This window comes from Narcine bancroftii, chromosome 3 (assembly GCF_036971445.1).
Source record: "Narcine bancroftii isolate sNarBan1 chromosome 3, sNarBan1.hap1, whole genome shotgun sequence".
In the NCBI taxonomy this organism is placed as follows: domain Eukaryota; kingdom Metazoa; phylum Chordata; class Chondrichthyes; order Torpediniformes; family Narcinidae; genus Narcine; species Narcine bancroftii.
Window position 1 is genome coordinate 247,276,681 of NC_091471.1, and position 12,094 is coordinate 247,288,774.

At 41.7% G+C, this 12,094-nt stretch overlaps 2 long non-coding RNA genes across 3 annotated transcripts; one reads left to right on the plus strand and one right to left on the minus strand.

The window, feature by feature from the left end:
• Positions 1-779: 779 nt before the first annotated feature.
• Positions 780-5,139, minus strand: LOC138758475 (uncharacterized). Its single transcript, XR_011354292.1, has 3 exons — positions 4,906-5,139; positions 4,409-4,728; positions 780-3,103 (listed from the first exon to the last, which is right to left on the minus strand). It is a non-coding gene; the product is annotated as an uncharacterized lncRNA (long non-coding RNA).
• LOC138758474 (uncharacterized) lies at positions 2,784-11,858 on the plus strand. Of its 2 annotated transcripts, XR_011354291.1 has the most exons (3): positions 2,784-3,082; positions 7,080-7,190; positions 10,746-11,858. It is a non-coding gene; the product is annotated as an uncharacterized lncRNA (long non-coding RNA). The 2 variants fall into 2 exon arrangements; XR_011354290.1 differs by lacking the exon at positions 7,080-7,190.
• Positions 11,859-12,094: the final 236 nt, after the last annotated feature.

Consider the following 12,094-nt stretch of genomic DNA (forward strand, 5'->3'; position numbering starts at 1 on the left):
ATTAAAGCATTAGAACAAGACTCAGGTAATTCATAATGTTCTCCAACTTGACGTAATACATCCCCAAACACTGTAGATAAATCATCATAAAAATTTTATAAAATTCAACCGAAAATCCATCATCACCAGGCGATTTACCGTTCGGCATTTCCATCATAGCCATTTTAATTTCTGAATCAGTAAATGGTTCTTCTAACTCCTGTATATCTCCATCCTCTAATATCGGTAAATTCAACTGTGATAAAAAAGATCAATCGATCCATTTTCCTGTTTTCCTTCAGATGTATATACCTTTTTATAAAATTCATCATTAATCTCACAGGGTTTATAAGTAATAAGAGAATTCCATCTAACAGCATTATTAGTCCTCGATATCTGTTCTTTCTTTAATTGCCACGCCAATACCTTATGTGCTGTCTCTCCCCATTCGTAATACCGTTGTTTAGTCCTATTAATCACACATTCAAATTGATAAGATTGCAAAGTATTATATTTCAATTTCAGCCTAGATATTCTATTTTTTGATCTTCTGTATTATATTTCTGAAATTCCTTTTCTCTCATTGATCTGTTTCTCTAATTCAAGACTCTGATTTAATCGATTCTTTTTTATTTTAGAAGTATAACTAATTATTTGTCCTCTCAAATAGGCTTTCATAGCATCCCATAATACAAATTTACTTTGAACAGAATTAGAATTTTCTTTCAAAAAAATTAATTTGTTTTTTCAAAAAAATTAATAAATTCTGTATTTTTTAACAACATTGTATTAAATCTCCAACGATAAGCTATTTGAATTTCCTCAGATATGTAAAATATAACAGAGAATGATCTGAAATCACCCTACTTGAATATTCCGCTTGTTGTATTTTCCCTTGTAAATGTGCCGATACTAAAAAGAAGTCAATCCTTGAAAACGATTCATGTCTAAATGAATAAAAGGAAAAATCTTTCTCTGTTGGATTAAGGCATCTCCAAATATCTACTAAATTAAGATCTTTCATCAACGCTTGGACCTGGATTGCCATCTTGGATTTTTAAACTTTCTTCGGAGATTTATCTAATAAAGGTTCCAAAACACAATTAAAATCATCACCAACTAAAATATTATCATTAGCTTGACCCAAACATAAAAATGCATCCAAAATAAACACTTCATCATCTGCATTTGGGGCATAAATATTAAGTAAAGTCCAAAATTCACTAAAAATCTTACAATTCAATTTAAGAATACATCCTGCCTTTTCCTCCATTGATTGTAATTCAAAAGATAAATTTTTATGTATCAAAATTGCTACACCTTTAGCTCTAAAATTAAATGAAGAAGAATATACATGCCCAACCAAGTCCCTCTTTAATTTCATGCTTTCCTTCACATTCAAATGTGTTTCTTGTAAAAAGGCAATATCAAATTTCATTTTCTTAATATACGCCAAGACTCGCTTACGTTTAATCGTACTATTTAATCCTCGAACATTAAAAGTAGCAAACCTCAACTTTGACATATCTACTATTATTACTAAATACCAATAATATTTTTATATAAAAACTCAAATCAACATATATAGGCCCTCCAATTAAAAAAAATCACAAATTAAAAACTAAAAAAGTTAAAAATATAAAAAAATAATTAAATAAAGGGGGAAAAAATTCCCCCCCCCAAAAAAAACTACCAAAAGGTAGTAGTCCACTAAACAAAAATTGGGTGTGGGTCACCCACCAGTGGCTGATGTCTAGTAAAGAACTTAGTGCAAATCTCCCCCTCCCCAGGCAAACAGTCAGTAACATCAAAATATCATAATTACAAAAGAAAAAATAGAGTAAGAAAATTCTTCTTTTCATCCAAAAGACTCCAATTTCGAAGATCCCATTTCAGAAGGAGGTAGATCCTTTCCATTCCCGTTTTTCCCATTTCTTCCATTTCCAGAGCTACCAAATTTTTATTTAGGAGATAATGGTTGTCCTCTTATATCTGGCAACGAGTCAGCAAAAATCATTGCTTTACAATCAGTTTTAAAAAACTGAAATTCATAGTCTCCGTAAAACACCTTCAACACTGCAGGGTAATGAAAAGTAGACTTATAACCTTTACGCCACAAAACTTCTTTAACTGGATTGAATCGACGTCGACATTAAATGACATCTTGACTCAGATCAGGATAAAAAAAGACTCTACTATTCTGAATCAATAATGGGGTTTGTCATCGTCTCGCATTTTGTACTGCAAGTTGAAGTATTGCTTCTCTATCCAAATAACTTAAACATCGAATTATTACCAGTCTCGGTGGTTGACCAGCTGAAGGTAGTCTTCTTAAAGCTCTATGTGCTCTTTCCAGTGCCAATCCCCCAGATAAAAATTCTTGCCCTAATATTTGCGGAATCCAGTCTTTAAAAAAAATGAAGAGTATCTTCTCCTTCTATACCATCTGGCAAACCAATAATTTTCACATTCTTTGATTCTCCAAATAATCTATTTTTCTTTCTAGCTCCTTCTCACGATCGCCTAATTCTATGAATGATTTTTCCACCTTCAACACTTTTTTTGTGTTAGAAGTCACTTGTTGTTAACAGTCCAAAAAAGCAGTCTGAAATTTTAAAAAATTCTTCATAAGATGCATCCGCACGTGTCTTAACCATATTTAATTGTGAACTCATACCAGCATTCATTTGAACCATTTCATTCATTTGAGATGTCAACAAATCCATTCCAGGTTTTATAACAGCTTGAATAACTGCATTCAATTGCATACAATTGCAGCTATGCTCTCTCTGACATAGTGGCAGAACAAGGTAACTGCAGCTCCTGCTGCCACTCAACAGAAGGCATTTTAAAAGTTTTACTGCGGGTCTGGACTCCCAGTGACGGCACCTCAACTTATTCAGGGAGACGCCGCTGGTCTTCCCCCGTATCTTGTTGTTTTCTCATCAATTCACAAAGAAAAACGATTTCTTCAGATTGTAATGCTACCTGATGCATTTCCAACAATGGAGTTGTCTTCCTGTGTGCTCCCCCCATTGAAATCGAAAGGCTTTCCAAATCGGGGTCCATTTCTTGGGAACACGCACCTTCTTCCGGAGAACAGGTAATTCCAATTATATTTGTCCTTCATTTGTTCAAAAGATAATAATTAATTTCCCGAAAAACAATTTTTTATTCTTTTGATCCCTTTTCTCTCCCATTCTCTGAAGGAAAAGTTATTTATTGTGAAAGGGATTAGTTGATTTTGTGTCAATATTAATTTTGGTAGTTGATAATTTATTTTATTCCTTTCTACGTGAATCTTCTTCCAAATGTTCAGCAGATGGTGTAATACTGGTGAATTCCTACGTGGCACCAATTTTTCATCCCACTTATAGAGTATATGCTCAGGTATCTTCTCCCCTATTTTATCCAGCTCTAATCTGGTCCAATCTGGTTTTTCCCTTGTTTGATAAAAATCTGCTAAGTATCTTAATTGTGCTGCTCTATAATAATTCTTAAAGTTTGGTAGTTGTAAGCCTCCTTGTTTGTACCATTCTGGTAATTTATCTAGTGCTATCCTTGATTTCCCACGATCTTTGGGATTTGGGCAATGAAGAAACTGAGCCTGGGGCCGTTTCAAGTCATCTAGGCCCCAAATCTTCAACACTTCAAAAATGTAACTTCTTTTGAACTTGAGGTTTAGTCTTTTTACCATTAGTGGCCATAATGATTCCTTAATGCTTTAAACTAAAATTTTAAAAGTTTAAACTTGAAAACAAAGGGTTAAAAAATGGGTATTTAAAAGTCTGGCCAGAGAGGTCGAGATTGCACATCCAGATTCTATGCCATCTTGCCACGCCCCCCCCAGTCTCTCTTTAATATGTTATGTTCCACTTCAGTCAGATGCGTTTCCTGCATAAATGCTATATCTATTTTTTTCTTTTTTCAGTAAATTTAATAGACTCTTCCTTTTAATTTGGTTATGTATTCCATTAATGTTTATAGTCATATAGTTCAACTTGGCCATCTCATATCTTGTTTACACCTCATTTCCGCTTCCTCACCACCACCATCCCCCTTTTCCCAATTTTCATCTCTCAGTTTTCCCTTTTTAAACTCAATGTATGACAACACATTTAAAACATAAAATACTCCAACAATTCCCACATCCAATATTACCTTAATCCTAAATGCCCCCCCCCCCGCCCCCATCTCTGAGTTGCCCCTTATCCGTTGCTGGGCAAGCACAACTCCCCTTTCCATTTGGATTGCGATTGTGTTCGCAAGCATCAACTGATTTTGCAGTGACGGTTATTCTCTCCCCCCCATCAGAAAACTTTTATATAATAAACACATATAACAAAGTTCTCCCATTTTTTCCCCTTACCTCCTTCCTTCCCTTCTTTAGTTCTTTACATATACATTGTTTTTACATCTTTATACATACTTTATCGCCATTCTTCATTCTTATTATATCTCTTCATCTCTCCTTCTGTCCTGCAAACACTCTGCGAACTCTTGTGTTTCCTCCGGATACGAGAACAGTCTGTTTTGCTGCCCAGGTATAAATATTTTAAGCACAGCTTAATTCATGTTTTAACATGAATTTATAACCTTTTTTCCATAGGATAGAGGGAGAAAACTGAGGGGAGGCTAACAGAAACGAGAGGAATTGACATTAATGCCATCCGGGACGGAAATTTAGCTGCTGCTCCTCCAATTTGCGGGTGGTCTTGGTTCGCACAGGTGCTGGGTGTAAGCATTGATCTGCCAGAAAATAAATTACACGTAAAATATATTTCATCCAAGGTTCTCCAGATTTTAATCAGATTCTATTATAATGATATTTTAATTTTTTAAAAAAAAGGAAAATCTAAACCCACTACCAAGAAAGCAGCTGTTTGGCCAAAAAAAGACAGGATTCTTATCAGAGAGATAAATTACCTCGTTAGTCGACAGTTCCACCTTCATAAAAAATCAAAGATTATAAAAGTAATTAAAAAGGGGTCCCCACAGTGTTTGAAAACTTGCATTCAAATCGGAAATCGAGCATCTAATCTTCTCCAAATTTAAACGTGACGTTAGGTAGCCATTGAGCTTGATGAGGCGGGGCAACGTCCCTCCATCTGAGCCGCACCTCCCGCCTCACCATAAGAGAAATAAAAGCTAATACATGCAGCTCAGCTGCCGTTAACGTCATGTCACTCTCTCCAACAATACCAGATAAAGCAGTTAAGGGATTTGGTTTAAAAAATGCAGAGAAAGCTTGACATACTTTGAATAGAAATGTTTGAGACATTTGGACAGGTTCATGGGTGGATAGGCCCAGATCAGATGGGCAATATGGTCAGCCAAAGGACCTGTTTCCATGCTGTAAAACTCGGACTCTGAGGAGAGATTTCATCATTCAGGATTGTGGAAGGTGGGAACTCTGAACCACTGAGAGATGGGAGCACCCAGCTTTTAACTGACGGAGATAGCAAGGAGAATAAATGAGGCAAAGGATTAGCCATGATCTCTCGAAATGGAAGGGAAAACAGGAAGGGGTCATTGGAGTACCTCTGTTCCTTGCTTGTTTTTAAGATTACCCTGAGGACGTCATCTAGCAGATACCTGCCCTCGCCCACACACTGCTGCTTTAAAGATGGGTCATGATTTGATGGTTATCTACTAATCTTCAACTGCAATGAACCTGAATGAATTCCGTAGAATTAGTCAGAATGACTGTGAATAGATCATGCAAGTTGTGATATGTCCGGATAATCATCTGATAGTTTGGCAGGGGAATGGGAACCAGAATGTGCTTGTAGAGAACCAGGGCAGAAGGTGGAAAGGATGATGTAATGTGCTGTGTGTTTGTGAAGAAGGTCAGGCAGGGAAGAAGCAAAAATATAGTATGTTGGAGCCTATTTCAATGCAAGGGTTATTAGGAATAAGGAGATGAACCTTGAGCGTGGATCAATGTTGTGGCCATTACAGGGACTTGACTGATGGAGGTAGCAGGATTTAGGTGTTTCAAAAGGCTTAGGGTGGGGGTGGTGGTAGTAGCATCACTGATCATGGATAAAAGGGGAGGAGGTTGTAGAGGGACTGTCTACTGAGTCATTGTGGGTAGGTCCAAAATGAGGGCAATGCAGTAGATATGGTCTACATGGATTTTAGAAAGGCATTTGACGAGATCCCTCATGAGAGCCTGGTTCAGAAAGTCCTGAGGCATGGGATCCATGAAGCCTTGGCTGTGTGCATAGAGTTGGCTTGCCTGTATAAAGCCAAGTAATAGTAGCAGTATTGGATGGAAAGTATTCTGCCTGACTAGTGAGACATGGATCTATCTGAGACATGGATCTATCTGGGATCTATCTATCGAGAAGAAGTAGGCATACGTCAGTAAGTTTGCAGGTGATTGTAATGGAGGATTAAAACCATGTACCCAGATGCTTTTTGCTTATGTGGAACTGACGACACTGGGTCCACACGCAGGTCACCTTACTTTCAGAACTAGCAGATGTAATTAAACTCAGCCATGGGGACTTATCTGAAGATACACTTTGAAATGGAATTCCACTGTGAGGCCCAGGGAAAGCAGTTGTCAAATGCAACACTCTGAAATTGACGAATTGGTCACTACCTGTCTTGCTCGAGAAGTTTTAATAACTCTTTGTATCTACGAGATAAACCAGGAAATTATAACATCCTGGTTCCATAATAATTAAACTTCTAAATTGTAGAATGTAATGTTCAGTTTTGATTTTGACTGACAAATATTCGAAGGAGTAGGCGCATGATTAATTGTTTTTGGGGTATATAAGCCTGTGGTCCTGCTGCTGAAGTTTAGATTCTCCGAGGGGTGGGAACACCCCTTGTCGAGAAGGAAGAACAGCCAGAGTCCAAGCAACGTCCCGGTCGGGGGAGGTGGAGAAGCTGCTACCAGCGCCCTGACAACCTACTACAAGTGTGCAGTCGTTGCCTCGCTTCGGCAGTTGGGACCAGTCCAAGCGTTGATAAGTATAGTTGGGAAGGGCTTGCATATTGTAGTGTGAAATCAGCTTTTGAATTAGTAATAAACATTTGTATAAACTGAACTGCTCTCAGTGTGTGTGTCTATTTTCTTTCGGTAGCTCAAACACTGTGACCAATCTAAAATGAACAAAATGAGAGGTATAAGTTTACCCAAGACAATTGGCGCTGCGAGCAGGGTTGGTCTCAAGATGTTTCGCCGAAAGAAAGAGGTGAGCCCTGAGCAGTTCTTGATTCCTGGATGGACTTCCAAAGTCAATGGGTTTGGCATGTTGGCCAATACCCTGTCTTTGTTGGGACCACCCATTAGTTGGGATGAGAAGTTAGACTCATCAAGTGCACCTCTGGGAGAGCGGGTTGCCACTCTCCTTCGAGAAAGTAAATTTCCTGATAAAAAGGGAACGCTGACGAATGGTTTTTGGTTGCTGGCCACAGCATTACGCCACTCCGTTCAGCGTGAAGCAGAATTAATTCAAAGAGAAGTAGAATCTCAGTGCAAAAGAAAGCAATTAGAGGAGGAGCTAGAAGTCCTGCGACAATGCTGTTCCATGATGAGCGAGATTGTTTGCACCAGTCAGGACAGAGCCAAAGAATGGGAAGATAAGCATGTCCAAATGATTTGCCGTAATATTAAACTCCGGCAGCAGCTCTGTGCAGATAAGGAAAGGCATGGAGTAGAACCCGATCCATATCGTATTCATGCCATGATAAGGAATGGTGACGATCCTGATGTAATTGAGGATTGGGATGGGAATATCTGGAATGACAATGGTAATAATGCAGATACTCCTCAGCATGTGTCTAACATACTACCCTCTCCATCTGCTGTTCACACCCGCCCTATAAGGCAGCAGATTTCCCAAACAGACAGAAGGGGGGATGATGTAAGGGTAGAGATGGAAGGGATAGATACCCCGGTTTTCCATGTGGACCCAGGGGAAAATACCCAAACCCCTGCTTATGCTCTATGGCCTACTCCCTCTGTTGGATGGCCTCCACCTCCTCCCCTAGACTGGGTGGAGGACCCTGTGAGCCAAAGTGGGAACAGGGGTCGGAAGGAGTCAATGATCCGTGATTTCTCTGTAAAAGAGCTGGCTGCCATTGGAGATCGATTTAGGCAAAAAGCAGGGGAACATCATCCCCAGCTGCTGAGTCCTCCTGGCCCAGCTGTGCTTTCTGCTCCCACTGCTGCTTCTATCGAGCTGGCTTCTCCTGCTCCAGTTACTCATGATGAGGTAAAACAATGGGTTAAACAGTCTCTTAAAGATAACAATAGCATGTGGTCCTGGAAGCCCCCGAACCCTTCTGAAGCCTGAAGGTGTGGGCAGGATTCCCGTGTCTACTCCATCGAGACACGGCGCACACACGGGGATCCGCGGCCCTACATACCGTTAACAATCCACTGGGGTGGGGGTAATACTTGGCTTTGGTCGACACCGGTGCAGAGCACTCGGTGATTCCTGGTAATCCCGACCTCTGGACTGGACCGGCCTTTCGAATAGAGGGGTTGGGAGGAGCGGTCACCCTGGCAAAGGAAATAAAAGTCTGTGCCATGGTGGGTGATAGCCCTTCCCCTGTCTGGTTACATGCCCTGGTGGCTGCTACTGACGAGTGTATCCTGGGTATTAATATGTTGGCCGGTATGGCCCTTAATACTAGCCAAGGGGGATTTGAATTTGGAATTCGAACTATTACAAAAAAACTAGTAGTGGGTCAGGTTAAGTGGGATCCTGTGATGGTGCCAGCCCCCATGAAACCAGTGTGCATTCCACAATATCGTCTCCCTGGGGGGCAGGAAGAGATTACTGCCACCATCAATGCTCTGCAAGAAGAAGGGGTAGTGAGGCCCGCAACGTCGCCCTTTAATAGCCCTGTTTGGCCGGTCCAGAAGCCGGACGGCTCCTGGAGAATGACAGATGATTATCATTTTTTGAACAAACATGCCCCACCACTTGCTTCAGCAGTTCCGGACATTGTCACCCTTATTAAAAACATTGCTACTGGGAACTCAGGAACATGGTATGCTGTCATTATTCTTGCTAACGCCTTCTTCAGTATTCTTATAGCTGAGGACTCACAGGATCAGTTCGCCTTTACCTGGAAGGGGCACCAGTATACCTTCACCCACCTTCCAGTATCGCCTTCCCTCTCAATTCACCATTATATTGATGATGTGGCCTCCTGGAGCCTCTGGCAGAAACAAGAGGGTCGCCGAGTCCCACTGGGATTCTGGTCACGTACCATGCCTGAAGCTGCCACTCGTTATTCTGTTTTTGAACAACAGTTACTAGCCTGTTACTGGGCCCTGCTAGAGACTGAAAGAATGACAGGTGATGCAGATGTTCAATTGCGACCTGCACTTCCTATCATGAATTGGGTCCTGGCTAATGATGCTAATCTAAAGATCGGGCGGGCTCAGCAGTCTTCTATTGTTAAATGGAAGTGGTATATTCAGAGTCGTGCGACCAGAGGCCCTGAAGGGGTGGGCCGCGTACACGAACAGGTGGCTTACCATCCCAGGTCAGGAACTCACTTATCGGAGGAGGGGGATGGTGGCTCCAGTCAGTATGCTGAGTTGAAGGCAGTCACTTTACCACTAGATCCCCATGATCACCCTCTTCGCCTGTTTACTGATTCCTGGGCTTTGGCTAATGGACTTGTGGTATGGATGCCTGATTTGCAAAAGAACAACTGGATGATACATGACCACCCAGTATGGGGCAAAGAGTTGTGGCAGCTGTTGTGGGATGCTTCCCACCATCGTGAGATAACCGTTTATCACGTTGATGCCCATACCAATATGGCGACTAACATGGCTCAACATAATGCAGTAGCAGATCAGCTTGCCACTATCAGCTGTGCTGATACCGTCCCCCTGGCTCGATGGGCACATGAACAGAGTGGTCATTTGGGGGAGAAGGGATCAGCTATGTGGTCCCGTACACATGCTTTATCCGTCCATCAGGATGATGTCCGCCTGGTCGTACGTACATGCCCAGAATGTCAGCTTGTGAAGTTCCATACCATTCCACCTGGTCCACATGGCCGAATAAAACGGGGTGCTCACTCAGCTGCAGTCTGGCAAATTGATTACATAGGCCCCATGCTAGACTGTATGGGTAAATATTACATCCTAGTAATGGTTGACACCTTTTCGGGCCTGGTTTTTACTTTTCCCACCAAGACGGCTGACCAAGCTCGCACTATCCAAGGACTAAACCATTTGATTTATCGTTATGATGTTCCAGAGGAGATTCACTCTGATAATGGCTCGCACTTCCCCGGGAAAGCAATCTGTGATTGGGCAAATGACAACGGTATTTTATGGGTCCACCATATTCCTTATTACCCGCAGGCTGCCGGGTTAGTTGAACAAATGAACGGCTTACTGAAAGAACAAATTCGTTTGGAAACATCACTGGGGACCCAGAAGGGATGGTGCCATGTGCTGCAGCAGGCAGTCGACAATTTGAATCATCGCCCTTTAAAAGGAGGTACACCTTTCCACCGACTTCTTCACGCTCCTGAATTACAGCCTATTCCAGAGGAAAAACAGTCATTGCCCCCCATCCCCGAACTAGAGAATGTTGGACAAAAGGTATGGGTGGCACCACCAGGTAGTGGCCCTCCTGTAAAAGGGGAAATAGTGACACCTGCCCAGGGTAACACTCAGTGGGTAGCTATTGAGGGACAGGATGATTTAGTCTGTTTAAACACTGAACGCTTATGGTATTGTGAGTGACATGTGTCAGGCTTCTTTGTTCCAGGTTCTCCATTTTACACTCCTGGTGATCTGGCTTAACAGCTGCTTTGATGCCAGCAATTGGATTTGTAATGTCGAGGACGTTCCAAGGGAGTTCCCCGTGGGAAACACGGTCCGATGCATTACACCAAGGAAGTCCTCGGTCACCAGCCTCAAGTGCAGCTTATATAAATATGTTATTGTTCAGCATGTTTCAAAATCTGTTCGTGAGCTCCAGTACCTGGGTATTGTGGCCAACAAGGATAATTTGAGCCTTGGTTGGAATCCTTTCTCATGGCTAACTGCTACATTTGGGGGGGTGGGCCACACTATCCTCCGTTGGTTGCTCGCGTCATTGCTTATCTTTGTAATTGTTGTTTTGATTTCTCTTTTTTCGCTCCCTCTGTACTCAAATACTGGTTAGGCCTCGCAAATGACAGATTGTGACCAAGGGGTGGGATGTAATGGAGGATTAAAACCATGTACCCAGATGCTTTTTGCTTATGTGGAACTGACGACACTGGGTCCACACGCAGGTCACCTTACTTTCAGAACTAGCAGATGTAATTAAACTCAGCCATGGGGACTTATCTGAAGATACACTTTGAAATGGAATTCCACCGTGAGGCCCAGGGAAAGCAGTTGTCAAATACGACACTCTGAAATTGACGAATTGGTCACAACCTGTCTTGCTCGAGAAGTTTTAATAAGTATTTGTATCTACGAGATAAACCAGGAAATTATAACATCCTGGTTCCATAATAATTAATCTTCTAAATTGTAGAATGTAATGTTCAGTTTTGATTTTGACTGACAAATATTCGAAGGAGTAGGCGCATGATTAATTGTTTTTGGGGTATATAAGCCTGTGGTCCTGCTGCTGAAGTTTAGATTCTCCGAGGGGTGGGAACACCCCTTGTCGAGAAGGAAGAACAGCCAGAGTCCAAGCAACGTCCCGGTCGGGGGAGGTGGAGAAGCTGCTACCAGCGCCCTGACAACCTACTACAAGTGTGCAGTCGTTGCCTCGCTTCGGCAGTTGGGACCAGTCCAAGCGTTGATAAGTATAGTTGGGAAGGGCTTGCATATTGTAGCGTGAAATCAGCTTTTGAATTAGTAATAAACATTTGTATAAACTGAACTGCTCTCGGTGTGTGTGTCTATTTTCTTTCGGTAGCTCAAACACTGTGACCAATCTAAAATGAACAAAATGAGAGGTATAAGTTTACCCAAGACAGTGATGCGAAGGTTGGAGGTGTCGTGGGTAGTGATGAAGGTTGTCTTAGGTTAGAACAGGATGTAGACACGATGTTGAATTGGGTGGAAAAGTGGCAGATGGAGTTCAATCTGGATAAGTGGGAGGTGATACATTTTAAA